Source organism: Pan paniscus, chromosome 7 (assembly GCF_029289425.2).
Source record: "Pan paniscus chromosome 7, NHGRI_mPanPan1-v2.0_pri, whole genome shotgun sequence".
NCBI lineage: Eukaryota > Metazoa > Chordata > Mammalia > Primates > Hominidae > Pan > Pan paniscus.
This window is the reverse complement of record NC_073256.2, coordinates 105,578,901-105,595,772: the sequence shown is the minus strand read 5'-3', so window position 1 is coordinate 105,595,772 and position 16,872 is coordinate 105,578,901. Positions and strand designations below refer to the sequence as shown.

Here is a 16,872-nt window from a genome sequence, read left to right as displayed (position 1 = left end):
GCGTGCACCACCATGCCCAGCTAACTTTTGTATTTTTTGTAGACACAGGATTTCCCCATGTTAGCCAGGCTGGTCTTGAAATCCTGACCTCAAGTGATCTGCCCTCTTCAGCCTCCCAAAGTGCTGGGATTACAGGCATGACCTACCATGCCTGGCCTGGGAACACTTTTCTGTCTTCTTGTATATTTTTATGCTGTCTTCTCACACAGCATGATCCTAGATTATTGTTTTATGCTACTTACTTTAATTATTTCTGCAGATAAGAAAAATCAAAGATGAAGCAGCTTTAGGCCAAGCCCATGAAGTTGGTATTCACCATCATTTAAATTTGCTAACAAGATATTTTTACTTCACATATTTGTTTTATCATCTCTACAATCTATATTTCCAAAACAGAGTTAAGAAAGTATTATACCAATAAGTTCATATGGAACATACAGTTATTTTCCCAATAACTGTAATATTTATGTCTCTTGTCTGGTGACCCTTTTTCTATAAGTGAAATTAGTGGTGACAGTGCTTTCTGAGAGGAAAACCTGGATTCTTTTTTCTTTTCTTTTCTTTTTTTTTTTTTTTTTTTTTTTTTTGTTTTTGAGACAGGGAGTCACTCTGTCGCTCAGGCCTGAGTGCGGTGGTGCCATCTTGCCTCACTACAAACTCTGCCTCCCAGGCTCAAGGGATCCTCCTGCCTTAGCCCGCTGAGTAGCTGGGATTATAGGTGTGCACGACCATGCCCAGCTAATTTTTGCTTTTTTTTTTTTTTTTTTTCCCAGAGAGAGAGTTTTACCATTTGCCCAGGCTGGTCTTGAACTCCTGGGCTCAAGTGATCCTCCTGCCTTGGCTTTCCAAAGCACAGAGATTACAGGAGTGAGCCACCACACCCAGCCCATGGATACACCTTGAAAAGCATTTGTAGATTTTGATGAAGAATGATAGATTATTTTTCTGGTCACATGGCAGAATAGAAAGCCTAAAATATACTGCCGATTAGGGCAAACCTTGGATGAGATATGTTAGATTTTTAAAACTAAAATATATCTTAAAAGCATTGTTGAGCTGAAACAGAAGAAAGAAACCTAAAAACCAAAAGTAGAGGAAAATTAGGAAATTTAGTAGGCATGTGAGCATGTAGGTCAAGTAGAGAGATGTTGAACTTCTGTCTTAGCAGTAATATAGAGTATTAAATAATAAACTGCATACCATTACCTTAATAGATACAGAAAAGTAGCCAAGGAAATTTACCATCCATTTTTGGTAAGTAGGAATCAAAGCAAAGAACTACATTTTGGGCTGGGCGCAGTGGCTTACGCCTGTAATCCCAGCTCTTTGGGAGGCCGAGGTGGGCAGATCACTTGAGCTCCGGAGTTTGAGACCAGCCTGGGCAACATGGAGAAACCCTGTCTCTACTAAAATAAAAAAATAAATAAATACTAAATAAATAAATAAAAATTAGCTCGGAGTGGTGGCGCATGACTGTAATCCCAGCTACTCGAGAGGCTGAGGCAGGAGAATAACTTGAACCCGGGAGGTGGAGGTTGCAGTGAGCCGAGATCACGCCATTGCACTCCAGCCTGGGTGACAAGAGTGAAACTCCATCTCAAAAAAAAAAAAAAAAAAAAAAGAAGGACATTTTGTTAAACAGAAAAATGGCATCTATGAAAATAAATACTACGCTTTCGTTATATAGTTCACATATAAAAGGTTGGTAAAATCCTTAAGAGGCAACAGCAGTATCTGCTACCTCTCCTCTATTCAGCAACGTTGTACAGCTACTAATAGAGGTAAAGAAAGAAAAGGAAGTAAAAGATATAAGATTTGAAAAGAAACAAACTATCATTAGTCTCAGATTATATAAATTTCTATATGGTAAACCCAGAAGAAATTCTGATGATTGTTTAGAAATAATTAAGAAATATAGTCAGCCTAAAAACAGATTTTATTTTCAGAACAATTTTTTATTTACAGAAAAATTGAGCAGATAGTACAGAGAGTTCACAGAGTTACTGCATACCCTCTCCTCTATCCCTTATATACTCCACCAATACAAATGGTTTCTCCTATTATTAACATCTTGCATTAGCATAGTAGATTAGTTAAAATTGATGAGCCAGTACTAGTACATTATTACTACTTAAGTTGATAGTTTACACTGTGTTGTACGGTTCTATAGGTTTTGATAAGTGTATGATGTCATTTATCTACCAATACAATATCATACAGAATAGTTTTCCTTCCCTAAAAATTCAGTGTTTCACCTATTTATCCCTTCTCTCCTCTTCCAAAAGCCCTGGCCAGCACTGGATATTTTTTTTAATGTCTCCATCGTTTTGCCTTTTCTAGAATGTCATATAGTTGGAACTATAGAGAATGTAGCTTTTTTTCAGACTGGCTTCTTTCACTTGGCAATAGGCTTGTAAGGTTCCTTAACATTTTTCATAACTTGATAGCTCATTTTTTATCGCTGAACAATAATCCATTGTATAAATGTGCCATCGTATATTTATTCATTCACCTATTGAAGCCATCTTGGTTGATTCCAATTTGGGGAAATTATGAAGAAGGCCAGTATACACATTTGTGTTCAGGTTTTTGTGTAGGCATAAATTTTTAACTCATTTGGATAAATATCAGGGAGTGTCATTGCTGATCATATGATAAGACTACGGTTAGCTTTGTAAGAAACTGTCAAACTGTCTTCTGACATGGTTATCCCATTTTGCATTATTACCAGCAGTAAATGAGAGATACTGTAGACCTACAAGCCCCACCCCCAGCATATGGTGTTGTCAGTGTATTCAGTTGTAGTTATTCTAATAAGAGTTAGTGATATTTTTTCAGATAAAATAATTGAGATAAAACAGTTATTGTAAATCAATTATGTTTATTAAGATAAGCAATTTTATTCATATAGATTGTTTTAATTTGCAATTCCCTGATGACATAAGATGCAGCTTTTCATAAGCTTATTTACCTACATCTCTATATCTTCTTTGGCGAGGTGTCTGTTGAGATCTATCAATTTTTAATTGACTTGCTTGTTTTAAGATTTTCTGTATATTGTGTATATTAGTCTTTCATCAGTTCTGTTTCCAAATACTTTCTTCATATCTGTGGCTTGTCTTTTTATTCTCTTTAAAATGTCTTTTTCAGAGCAGAAGTGTAATTTTAATAATGTCCAACTTAGCATTTTCTTTCCGTCTCGTATTGTGCTTTTGGCGTTGTATGTTAAAAATCATCATTAAACCCAAAGTCCCTAGATTTTCTCCTATGTTGTATTCTAGATGTTTAGTAGTTTTATGTTTTGCATTTGGGTCTCTGATTTCTTTTGAATAAATGTTTGAGAGTGTGTAAAGTCTGTGTCTAGATTCACTTCTTTTACTTGTGAATGTCCAGTTGTTCTAACACCATTTGTTGAAAAGATCATTCTTTCTCCATTGTATTGCCTTTGCTCAGTTGACTCTATTTGTGGTGATTGATTTCTGGGCACTTTCCTTTGTTCCTTTGATATATGTATTTGTTATTAATCCAATATCACCCTATGTTGATTACTCTGATTTTATAGTAAGTCTTACTATCAGGTAGTTTCTGTTGTCTGATTGTGTTTATTTTCTTAAGTATTCTGCTGGGTATTTGGAGTCTCTTGCCTTTCAATATAAACATAAGAGTTTGTTGATTCACACAAAATAACTTGCCATGAGTTTTGCTTGCATTGTATCTATAGTTCATCTTGGAAATAACATATAAATATTATATATTAAATATATAAAATATAGTTCATCTAGGAAATGGATATCTTCCTATTTATTTAGATCTTTGAATTCTTTCATCAAAATTTTAACTTTTCCTCATATGCATATTTTGATAGATTTATTTCTAAGTATTTTATTTTCTGGTGCTAATTTAAATGGTATTATGTTTTTCATATCAAATTTGAGTTGTTTATTGTTAGCATATAGAAAAGCAATTGACTTTTATATATTAACCTTGTATCCTGCAACTTTACTATAATTGCTTATTAGTCTAGGAGATTTTTTGTTGTTATTGGTACTTTTCAAATAGAGGATATATCATCTATAAACAAAGACAGTTGTATGTATTTTTTGCTTCCTAATCTGTCTCTTTTCTTTTCTTTTTATTGTTGCATTACATTAGCTAATGTTTCCAGGATGGTGTTGAATAGGAGTGGTAAGAACGGAACTTTTCTGATCTTAGGAGAAATACGAATAGCTCTTCAACATCAAGTGTGTTTTAAACTGTAGATTCTTTACTAGATATTGTTCATCAAATAGAAGTCTCTCTCTATTCTTAGTTTGCTAAAAGTATATATTGTGAATGGGTGTTGGATTTTGACAAATGCTTTTTCTGCCTCTGCTGATATGATAATATGAATTTTCTTCTTTTGCCTTTTGATGTGAAATATTACATTAATAGATTTTCAAATCTTGAATCAGCCTTGCATATCTGGGATAATTCACAATTTGACATAATGTACAGTTCTTTGTATAGATTATTCTATTTGATTTGCTGACTTTTTTGAGGATTTTTACATCTGTGTTCAGGAATGTTACTGATCCATAGTTTTTCTTTTTTTTGTATCTTTATCTGGTATTGATATCAAATAGAGGGATATTGGAAGTCTCCAATTATAATAGTGCTTCATGCATTTTTTTGCGGTTCTATCAATTTTAGTAACATGTTTTCTTGCTATATTGTTAGGCACTTGCACATTAAGTATTGTAATATCTTCTTGGAAAATTGAGACCTTTATCATTATGTAATGACTCTTTATCCCCAATAATTTTCTTTTCTATGAAATCTGCTATATCTTAAATTAATATGGCTTAGTTTTTTTAATCTGCATAAAGATAATATATCTTTCTCCATACCTTCACTTTTAATTTATCTGTGTCCTCATATTTGAGGCAGGTTTCTTGCAGGAAACGTATAGCGGGACTTGCTTTCTGTTTTTGTTTCATTTTGTTGTTGTTTTTTTTTACTCTTTGCTGTTTTTATTAGCATGTTTAGTATTGACTTTTTTTTTTTTTTTTTTTGAGACGGAGTTTCACTCTTGTTGCCCAGGCTGGAGTGAAATGGTGCAATCTCAGCTCGCTGCAACCTCTGCCTCCCAGGTTCAAGCGATTCTCCTGCCTCAGCCTCCCGAGTAGCTGGGATTACAGGCATGTGCCACCATGCCAGGCTAATTTTGTATTTTTAGTAGAGATGGGATTTCTCCATGTTGGTCAGGCTGGTCTCGAACTCCCAACCTCAGGTGATCCGCCTGCCTCGGCCTCCCAAAGTGCTGGGATTGCACGTGTGAGCCACCGCGCCCACCTAGTATTCACATTTAAAGTGACTATTGATGCAGTTGTATTAATACGTACAACATATGTAACTATTTGCTGTTGTTATTGGTTTTTTGTATTTGTTTTTGTCTTCCCCTCTTCCAGTGCCTTCTCTGGTTTTAGTTGACCATTTTATATGTTTTCATTTTCTCTTAGCCTGTCAATTGTCCTCCTTTTTACTGTTATTTTTAAGTGGTGACCTTGGGGCTTGCAATATACATGTGCAAGTAATCTAAGTCTACTTTCACATAACATTATACTACTTCACAGGTATTACAGATATAACAGAGTTTCTAATTTAATTCTTCTGTCCCTTAGAATATTCTCATTATTCATTTTATTTATCCATGTGCTATAATAACCCAATACATTATTTCTGTTATTATTTTGAAAAGTTATTGTTAGATCAATTAAAACTAGAATAATAAAATACTTTATTTTACTTTCATTTATTCCTTCCCTAATGATCTTTCTTCTTTAAAGAGATATGCATTTCTGATGAACATCATTTTTCTTCTTTCTGAAGAACTTCTCTTACTTTTTTTTTTGCAAGGCAATTCTGTAGACAATAAGTGTTTTTAGTTTTTATTTGTCTAAGAAAGTCACTTTTCCACCTCACTTTTAAATGATGGTTTCACTGGATACAGATTTCTAGGTTGGTGGTTTTATTATTTAAACCTTGAATATTTCAAGCCCCTTTCTTTTTGCTTGCATGGTTCTTGAAGAGAGGTTTAATAGAATTGGTATCTTTGTTCATCTACAGATAAGGTATTTTACCCCCTTCTGGCTTTTTTCCAGAGTTTTCTTTTTGTCTTTTGTTTTCTGCTTTGAATATGATATGCTTAGGTATAGTTTTTTTTATATTTATACTGTTTCATGTTCTCAGAGTTTCCCAGATCTATGATTTGGTTTCTGCTATTAATTTTGGTACATGCTCAATCATTATTACTTATATTTCTTTCTCTCTTCTCCTAGTATTTTCATTGTGTGTATTTTCTCTCCAGTTCTTGGATATTCCGTTCTCTTTTTCATTCTCTTTTTTTCTGCTTCAATGCATTTACTAAAAACCCACAGCTAATATTACACTCTGTGAGATAGAGATTAGATACAATATATTGTCCTATCCCAGCTTTCTCTTTAATTCAAAGTGAAATATCCAATAACACCCAGAAATACAGAAAAAAGGAAAAGGCAACATATAAAAATAATAATTTACATGAGGTTATACTGCATAATAAACTTTACATGCTTACAAATTGGCACGAACTCTTTATTAGGTAAAAATAGAAAATAAACTTATTACATTAAAAAAAGAGAAATTTTTCCCACAAGAATAAAAGCTGTAATACATGAAATAGGTGAGGATATGCAGAACTTGCCACATAAGGTGAGTAAGAAAAATCTTAACAATAAACAGACACAATTTTCAGTGACCTATTAATCACATAAGAATTAAACAACTATATAAAAATTAAATCTATCTGACATTCATTTCAATTCTTTTTTCAATTTGGGATGTTTCTATTGACATATCTTACAGCATATTTCCTTTGCCATGTTTAATCTAATATCAGCTCATTAAAGGCATTCTTAATTTCTGTTTGGATTCTTCTCTAGAGCTGCCATCTTTCTGTTTATATTATCCATGTGTTTTCTTTATGTTGTCTACTTTTTTCATTAGACCCCTTAGCCTATTGATAAGTTATTATGAATTCTCATTCTGAAACTTCCAAAATGTTGGCCATATCTGAGTCTGGTTCTGTTGCTTGCTTTATCTCTTCAGCCTCTGTTTTCTCTTCCCTTTTGCAAAGCAAGCAACAGAATTGTTTGTAATTTTTTGTTGAAAGTGGGAAGATATTGAGTAATAGGAAATGAGGTAATAAGCCTTTGGTGTGAGCTTTTATGTTTATCTAGTTAGGGGTTAGGTTGTATTTAATGTTGGCTGTAACTGAATTTCTTCTAGAGTTCTTTTTTTTTTTCTTTGTCTCCTCCTGTCTTTAAATATCTCTAGAAATTCCTCTTTAAATACATACCGTGTCTTTAAACTATCTCATATATATATATATATCTCATCTTTAAACTATCTCATATATATAATATAGTGGAACCCTGTTGGTTTGCTGTAAGATATTGTACAGAGGAAGCATCTGCAATCCTGTGATTAAGTCCTTTTGAGTGGGTCTGAGTATCTGAGCTGTGACCTTCTGACAAGTCTATTAGGCTTTTTGTTTTTCTTCGTTTATGTAATATACGAAGGCAAAAGGAGGTTGAGCTGTCTAATTATCTTTAAGCTAGATCAGATAATGCTTTGATAAAATAGTTTTCTTTTAACACTGGCGTTTATTATGGAGAATAGAATACTCTTGGCATTATTTCAAAATTGTTGCTTTTTTTTCCTCCCCATGCTGGAAGCAGGAGAGGATCTTTCTCAGATCTTCACTGTAAGAACTTGATGAGGGTCCTGGGGGTAAAACACATAAAGTGTAGAGCTCTCTCCCCGCCCTCCACCCCTAAGGCTGGGACTTTGAGGGTTTTTCCTTCTCTTGGCTTCAGAGGCTTTTGCTCTTGATAAACCATGAGTCTCTGTATTTGCCCCTCTCTCCACTTTTGGGGCAGAATTTTGCCCTATGACCTTATTTTTTTGATGGAATGAAGAAGAGTTACTTCAATTTATTCCGTTTTATTTCTTGTGAGGTTTGAAGTGATAACTTCCAAACATTTTATATATCGAAGCAGAGACTGCAAGACCATATCAGTCTTTTTAATAAAAACCAACATACGAAATATATACACACATGTGCCCACATAAAAAGCAGTTCAAGTGTATAACCTTTACAAAGGCACCATTTAAAATAGACACAAAAATATAAGAGCTAAGAATAAATCCACAAAAGATGTATAAACCTTTTATGGAGAAAATTATGAATTTTTATTGAAGGACATAACAGAAGATGAATAAAAAATGAAGAGATATATTTTGCTTTCAGTAGAAAGACTTAATATAATGAAAGTTTGACTTTTCCACAAATTCGATGCAATTCCAACAAAAATCCCAGTAAGACTTTTTTTGTATAATTTAACACACTGAGTCAAACATCTCTGAGGAACAGTGAAGGTCAAGGAGAACATCAAAATGTTCCCACCCACAAGATATGAAGACTTACTTTAAAACAATACTAATTAAGGCAGTTTTGGGTATTAGCACAAAGATAGATTAATAGGCCAGTAATACAGACAACAGATCATGGAAACAGATCCTTGTATATATAAAAAATTGATTTATGCCAAAGTAGACTTTATAGATCAATTGGAAAAGGATTCACTATCTCATCTACAAAATTGTTCTGTGATAATTGATTATGTGTATGAGAAACAATGAGAGTGAGTTCATACCTACCCCATACCATACAAAAACAATCAATAAGTAGTAATGGAACTAAAATGTATAATCAGCTACAGCGCTGTAAACGTTAGACAGCTCCATATATTGATACACTGTTTTCATTTTAGATACTGTCCTTTTTTGACCTGATTTCCAAACTGTTGGCAGTGTACCCTATTTAGTATCTCTGAATCCTTATTTACTCACTACACTTTTTCTTTAAATGAAAGAAAGGAAGGAAGAAAGGAAGGGAGGGAGGATTAAGAACTATTATATTCAGAACTGATTATAATTTCACTCATGCTGTGTTACTGTCCTGACAATGGCCTCAGCCAGTTTTAAGCATACAAGTAATTATGTTTGTGTCCATAAACTTTCAGGTCATTGATAAACACAGCATCAGTTAAGAGTCTGTTTTATAGCAGGAAAAACCTGGGTTTGAATGCTCTCTGTGTCACTTGTAACCTGTAAAACCTGCAAGTTACTTAGATCCACTAAATCTTAGTGTCCCAGTGTGCAAAGTGAATATTGTAACAATACTACCTGTATTAGTCCATTTTCATACTGCTATAAAGAAATACTCATGACTGGGTAATTTATAAAGAAAAAACAGTTTAATGGACTCACAGTTCCACATGGCTAGGGAGGCCTCACAATCATGGCAGAAGGCAAAGGAGGAACAAAGGCACAACTTACATGGCAGCAGACAAGAGAGCTTGTGCTCTTTATAAAATAACAATCCTTTATAAAACCATCTGATCTCATGAGACATATTCACTATCACAAGAACAGCACAGGAAAACCTGACCCCATAATTCAATTACCTCCCACCGAGTCCCTCCCAGGACACATGGGGATTACGGGAACTACAATTCAAAATGAGATTTGGGTAGGGACATAGCCAAACCCTATCACTACCTCACAAAGCTTAGGGAAAATTAAGTAAGATAATGGAAAAAATAATGAAAGTAGCATAATGCTTGAAGTATGGTTAGTATTTAATATATGCCAATTATTATCTTTACTTCTTTTAATTTACCAGACAAAATGCAGAAATTGGTTGAGAGTGCGCTGACAAGACTATGGAGAGTTAGAAATGAGAGCTAAGTATATTGCACTTTAAAGTTAATGTATGTAAGGTGTTAAGAAATTGCCTAGTGTATCAAAAGCATTATACAATCATTTTCTATTCTTGTTTTTCTAACTGTATTTAGAGAAAATAAATTAATAAGTAAAATCTGACATTTAAGCTCAAAAAATAATTATTCCTGAAAAGGATAGCTGAACTGTACCCTGACAATATGCAGACAGGAATTGGGGTGAGAGTGGTGGAATCTAGGTTTTATTTGATAGCAAACTCATTATAAACCAACAGTATAATGTGACCCAGAAAAAGCTAAAATGACCGGATTACTTTGATATACAAAGCAGTGGTGATGCTAATTTTTCTCTTTGGGTTTTTTGGCCAAGCCTTACCCAATATACACTTTTCTCTTCTGGCCATCACCTTTTTGGCTGCTTCCTGGAAAATTAATGTCCTCCTCTCAAAAAGCAGTCAAGGCCAGGCACAGTGGCTCACACCTGTAATCCTAGCACTTTGGGAGACCGAGGTGGACATATCACTTGAGGTCAGGAGTTCGAGACCAGCCTGACCAACATGGTGAAACCCCATCTCTACTAAAAATACAAAAATTAGCTGGGCGTGGTGGCGCATGCGTTTTATCCCTGCAACTCAGTAGGCTAGGCAGGAGAATTGCTTGAACCCGGAAGGCAGAGGTTGCAGTGAGCCGAGATAGTGCCACTGCATGCCAGCCTGGACAAGAGACTGAGACTCCATCTCAAAAAAAAAAAGAAAAAAAAAAAGAAGGAGTCAAAATATAAGGGAGCTGGAAAGCAGTCTGCATGTGGAACAACTCCAGATTAAAGCTAAGCATTCTCAGCATCATGGCAAGTGTATTTAAGGGGGAAATTTCCAGTTATTCTCAAATTGTTAAAGGCTTTCAGAAAAATCTAATGTTTTAAATGATTGGAAAATTAAATTATACATCATATGAGTTATCTTCATTTTTGGAAGTATTTAAACCAAAAATGTATTCACTTAGGTTAAATTAGAGACTATGTACGCATTTATGTAATGGTTGGAAAGTTGGTTGTTGAATAAATTCATTAATTCCAAACAGGCTTTGGTTAAACTTTTTTTCATGACAATGATAGAAGCTTATTGAGTAATATAACTTTTATCAAATAGATCTGTATTTCCCAATTGTTGAATATTAATAAAATGGACTTACAGTAAGTTCTTTTTCTCTTCGAAATCTAAGTTCCAAAATGTTATTTTGTGTGACAAATGGCCAATGGGACAGATACCTAAATTGCCAGATGAATATGAGTATTTATGATATATTAGTTAATATAATAGTGCTATATTGATTAGTTTCTATTTTTCCAGTATATTAATCCTTTAGCTCCTCTTGTTTTTAAATGAATGACTCCGTTACAACTGAGGACACACTGGAAGTTATTTTACTTTAATAGTGTATACAGAGAAAAGAGGTTACTAAGTAATTTTTTTTAAAATGCCTACACAGAAACATTTTTCATTTTTCTCTCTAAACCCAAAGAATTCATTGAACTTGATGATCCTGTTGAGTTCAAAGAGAACTCAACTTGTGTATCCAGAGAATACATAACAGACTGAAAAAGCAGAACCCACTTAAACAACACCCAATGTAATATGTACTTAATTAAGTCTGCCCTGCCTAGAAAGCCAGCATCTTGGGAAATAGCCAAATATTTAATGTAAGGCAAGGTTTCCTGGAGGGACTCCATATTCACTTTCTATTTTGTCACCATTTCTCATACTTAAGAAAAAAGTTGTGAAGCTCCATTAATTATACAAGCATAATATGAATAAAAGTAAATTGGTCTATTTTATTTTCTTTGGATAGAATATTACAGCACATTCAGGAATGTTAACAATTTAACTATATTATGTTTATCTTCTTTTATTCTTAGCAATTGTCTGCTTTCCCTTTTGTAGTAAATTCTATTTAACCGATAATCATTTTACATAAAACATTAGTATGCCTTTCTAAATAACTAATTTTTATCTATTTAATTGAGTAAAGGAGATTTAGCCCTGTTTATATAAAAATATTTTGACATAATATTATGAGATATTGTAACCTAATTAGATGCCACAGTATTTAGAGTTTTTTTTCTAATATTAGGGTTCAAACAATACTTTAAAAAGGTATCAAATACTTTAAAGAGAGCCGGGACCGGTGGCTCACAACTGTAATCCCAGCACTTTGGGAGGCCAAGGTGAGTGAATCGCTTGAGCCTAGGAATTCAAGACCATCCTGGGCAACATGGCAAAACCCTGTCTCTACAAAAGGTATAAAAATTAGCCAGGCGTGGTGGTGCACAACTGTAGTCCCAGCTACTCGGGAGGCTGAGGCAGGAAGATTACCTTAAGCCCAGGGAGATAGGGGATGCAGTGAGCTGTGATCTCGCCACTGCACTCCAGCCTGGGTGATAGAATGAGACCCTGTCTTAACCACAACAACAACAAAAACCTTTAAAGAGTTATAACCATTACTAATATGTAAAATTGTTATTAGATGAAATTGTTTTGATCTAATGATAAGACATCAATTTTATTTCCAAATCTAAATCCTGTTTCACATTTATTTTTATTATATTATTTTGCTTCTCTTTTCTCAACTCTTTTGTACTTATAAAGACATTGGTTTTGTTATGTAAGATTGTGTAAGGCATGGTCATTAAAGATAAAATTTAACAATTTTTAGATTAAAATTCCAAAATTTACCAAAATGGAAGTTTGAAAGAATCAGTGAAATAATATGATGAAATGCCAGATATATTTCAAAAAATGAAATCTATCATCTGTTAAAATAAGAAGTATACTCACTTTACTCTTTTCACAAAAAGAAAGGGCCAGTAAAAATATTTTAAAATTAAATTAGCTTCATTAAGTTTTTCAGACTTTTACTCATTTTAAGTCAGTGTCTTTTATTCTGCAAATATATTTAATCATTTCTGCATTTTTATTAGAATTGTTAGTAGCAATCTTATTAGAATTGTTAGTAGCAATCTTATTACCTCATGATCACTCTGTGACCTTTGTTAGTTCAGTTATGAATAAATACAAAATACATCTCTCTTCAGTTCAGTTATAAATACAAAATACATGGCATAAAAATTTCTAAACTCTTGTTTTTGTTTGCACCTAGTTCAGAACTCTAGCTCTAACTTTGAAGCATACTTGTATATCTTGTATTTATTTATTTTTTTACTACATAAAATGTGTTGTCAGAGGTCATTAAATTACCACTACATTGTATGTGTTAAAAAAAGTTAGTAATTTTAATCATCTAAATTGGAAATTTTAACTACAATTTTTTCTGAACTTTCATAAAAAAATGAGGGGTTACTACTTTTACATTATTTATACTGCTAATTCAACATTACCAAATCATTGAGAACACAATTAAAAATGCATCATATGGCCGGGCACGGTGGCACACGCCTGTAATCCCAGCACTTTGGAGGCCAAGGCGACCTGAGGTCAGGAGTTCGAGACCAGCCTGGCCAACATGGTGAAACCTCATCTCTACCAAAAATACAAAAATTCACTGGCTGTACTGGTGGGTGCCTGTAATCTCAGCTACTCGGGAGGCTGAGGCAGGATAATTGCTGGAACCCAGGAGGTGGAGGTTTCAGTGAGATGTGATGGTGCCACTACACTCCAGCCTAGGTGACAGAATGAGACTCCGTCTCAAAAAAAAAATGCATCATATCATTGAAATTCATCATATATATTTAAATAAGAGCAATAAGTATTTTTTCTTCCTAAAGTAATGTTGTTGAATTTTCCATCTTTATTTAATTCAAGACCATTGAGTGCTTATTTCCATTTTGAACAGTCCTTTTAACTTTACATAGCAAAACCTATTAAAAATGAAATAATATCTATAATTATGTTTTTTCCTATTTTTTAATTTAGAATTTTATATTTTATTTAACCAGCTATCTTTATTCTTCCATAATATCCAAAATCCACAATTAAGTGGGCCTCCAGAAGATAAATAAAGCAGTGTCAGTTTCTATTTATTCTGATTTATTATTGAAAATACACCTTCCTTTCAGCTCACGTTTTTCAACCTTAATGATCCTTTTTATCTCCAACCTTCATATGTGAAACTGGGCACTGACTTCCCAGATTCAACCTAGGCCCAGTGTCATCAGCATCCATAACCTTTTACTCTCTTTTTTGTAATCTTTCATTTTATGTTCAGGGGTGCATGTGCAGGTTTGTTATGGAGGTAAACTCATGTGATGAGGGTTTGGTGTACAGGTATCTTGTATTTACTAATGGCAATCATATATAATGTAGTTAAGCATATCTGGAAGCTAATCAGTACATAGCTTTGAAAAACACAGCGATGTGTTGTCAAATCCAAATAGTACTCCACATTCATTATTTTTATTATATTATTTTGCTTCATTTTTCTCAAAACTATTATGTACTTAGAAACAAATCATACTACCATGATTTCATTTCTGTATTATAAGATTATTCTTTATTTGAAATCAAAATCAATTTCTCCATTACATATCAAATCCATCACCAATCCCCATGAACAATTCTCTCAGAACACATACTGAAACTAATTCTTCATATCTCCATGGCTATCACACAAGTTCTAGTCTCTATCTTCTCTTATGTGAACTTCTGAAATGTTTTATTACTCCCATTTTTGTCTCATCATCCATTTTTCCATCAGACACAGTGTTTGTGATTGCTCCAACTCACTGAGCAGTCTGGTTCTTTGAACTGGCCATGTTTGTTTGGCGTTCTCACCATTCCCTGTGGCTGGAAACTCAGTGCTAGGCATCTTTGGCTCCTTCTGCCATTGAACTCCTGTTTATCATCTCCTCACCCCCTCACCATATGAAATTATCTTTTTTTCTGTTTATTATTTATCTCATAACTATAATATATAAGCACTGTGGGAGCAGAGTCTTGCCCACAGCTGTATCTCTGGCACCTGGAACAGTGCCAATTATGTAGTAAGTTCTTTCAGTGATGTGTCATAGGAATATCAGCCCGCTAATGAGGGAGTTCTGAAATCCCATAGGGTGCATAGAAAATAAAAGACTATTAGGAAAATTAATTTAGACGAAATTCAGTGTTACATTACCTCTCATGCTTCTTTAGCCATTAGACAGGAAATTTAGAGACTAGCAAGGTAGACAAATGTCTGTGCTATCTCAGTGTAGATGTTTATTCTTCCTCAAAATATAGTTTATAGCACCATGCTGAATATCACATAAAGTTAAAACAAACTAACAAAACAATAGCAACAAAATATTGCATAGCCTTCTCCCTGAGCAGCCATGAATTCTTTTGCCCTGTCCATCCTTTGGCTCAGGTCAAAAAAATAAATGCTGTCTTCCTCAGCTCTTACTTTTTTCCTCATAGCCTATGTCTAATCCATTGGTATATCTTGGGAGACATATTCTCAAAATATATCCAAAATACAACCACTTCTCAAAATCTCTACTGGTACCAACCTGGTCCAAAGCACCATCATCTCTCACCTGGATTTTTGCAATAGTTTCTGATGTGTCTTCCTGCCTCAAATCTTGCCCCACATCAATATATTTTCAACATAATGTCTCAAGACATTTATTAAATCATAAGTCAAATGTCATGTCTCTGTTCATGATGCTCCAGTTTTTCATTTCTCAGAGCAAAAGCCAAACTCTATTTAGAGTGGCCTTCGGGGACCTACCTTATTTGGTCTCCTTCTAACTTTCTGATCTCATATCCTGACACTTGCTCTCTCTCTGTGACCAAACTACACCAGCTGCCTTGCTGTTCTTTGAACCTGCCAAGAATATCTTCACTTCAATGCCTTTCACTTGCCATTTCTTCTTCCTTGCCTGCACTCTGTTTCCACTTGGTTTGCTATCTTATTTCTTTTATGTAATGAATAATATTTACCACCAAATAATCAATGTAAATATAATCTAGATATTTATTAGAAAATAGTGAAAAATTTATCTTAGATATGTGGTCTAACATAGAATTTAAGGCAAAAGAGTTTTAGCCCAAATGTTTGGATTGAAAACCCAGCTCTGCCACTTAGAGGTTTTTCTCTAAAATTCTTATAAATCTCCACTGTGCTTTTGGTAAAATAGGTATAAATACCCATCTCATTGAGTTACTCAGAAGGTTAAATAAGATAACGTGAAGTGCTCATCTAGCTCATAGTAAATGCTCAATTAATACTATTATTAGTTTATATAATTCCTGCCCAATGTTTATAATTGTATTGACAGAGAATCAGGTTAAAAATATAATATGCATATTATTTTTTTCCGCTGGAAAGTTAATCCTACAAGTTTTTTCATGCTGATAAAAAGTCTTAAAAGGGCAAAATAATTTTGAATCCTATTTATACAATGACATGCATTAGAGATGCCATAATTTAGCCATCACTTCATCATTTTAAATTGTTTCAGTTTCAGTTCTCTTTTATGATTGCATTTCAATATATATTCACCTGAATATGGTATCCTCTTTTTTGTAATTAAATATTTTATTTATCAGCTGGGCATGGTGATTACTTCCTAAATCCCATCTCCTTGAAAGGCAAAGGTGGGAGGATTGCTTGAGTGCCAGAGTTCAAGGCCAGTCAGGGCAACACAATCAGATCCATCTCTAAAAAAGAAGAAAAAATCAAAAATATTTCATTAGTGTAAGTTCATAGATATGACATTATTGGTTGAAGGGATCTGAAACTTATTTATGACTCCTATGAAATTTACCCATTTTTTTCACATGCATGCTTTGAATTTATAGTGCTATAATATAAAAAAATACAAATACTAGTTCCATTTTTGTTGTTTAGAAAAAAACTGAGAAAAAAATAAACATCTGATTTAGTGCCAAATGAATCAAGTACAATATTTATAGTGATTTAATGTGTTTGTTATTAGCATCAGGACAAACTAAAGTACATAATGTCCAAGTTACTAAATTGACGTAATTGTGAAAACTTTGTATTAAATAGCTGTTTACTCACAATACATTTTTAACTAGAATGAATTAATAAG

The 16,872-nt window shown here is 33.6% G+C and overlaps 1 protein-coding gene across 1 annotated transcript in view; it reads left to right on the top strand.

Annotated features, from left to right (window-relative positions):
• MMP16 (matrix metallopeptidase 16) overlaps positions 1 to 16,872 on the top strand; it is a 290,162-nt gene that overhangs the window by 143,020 nt on the left and 130,270 nt on the right. The gene's annotated exons all lie outside the window — the stretch shown is intronic.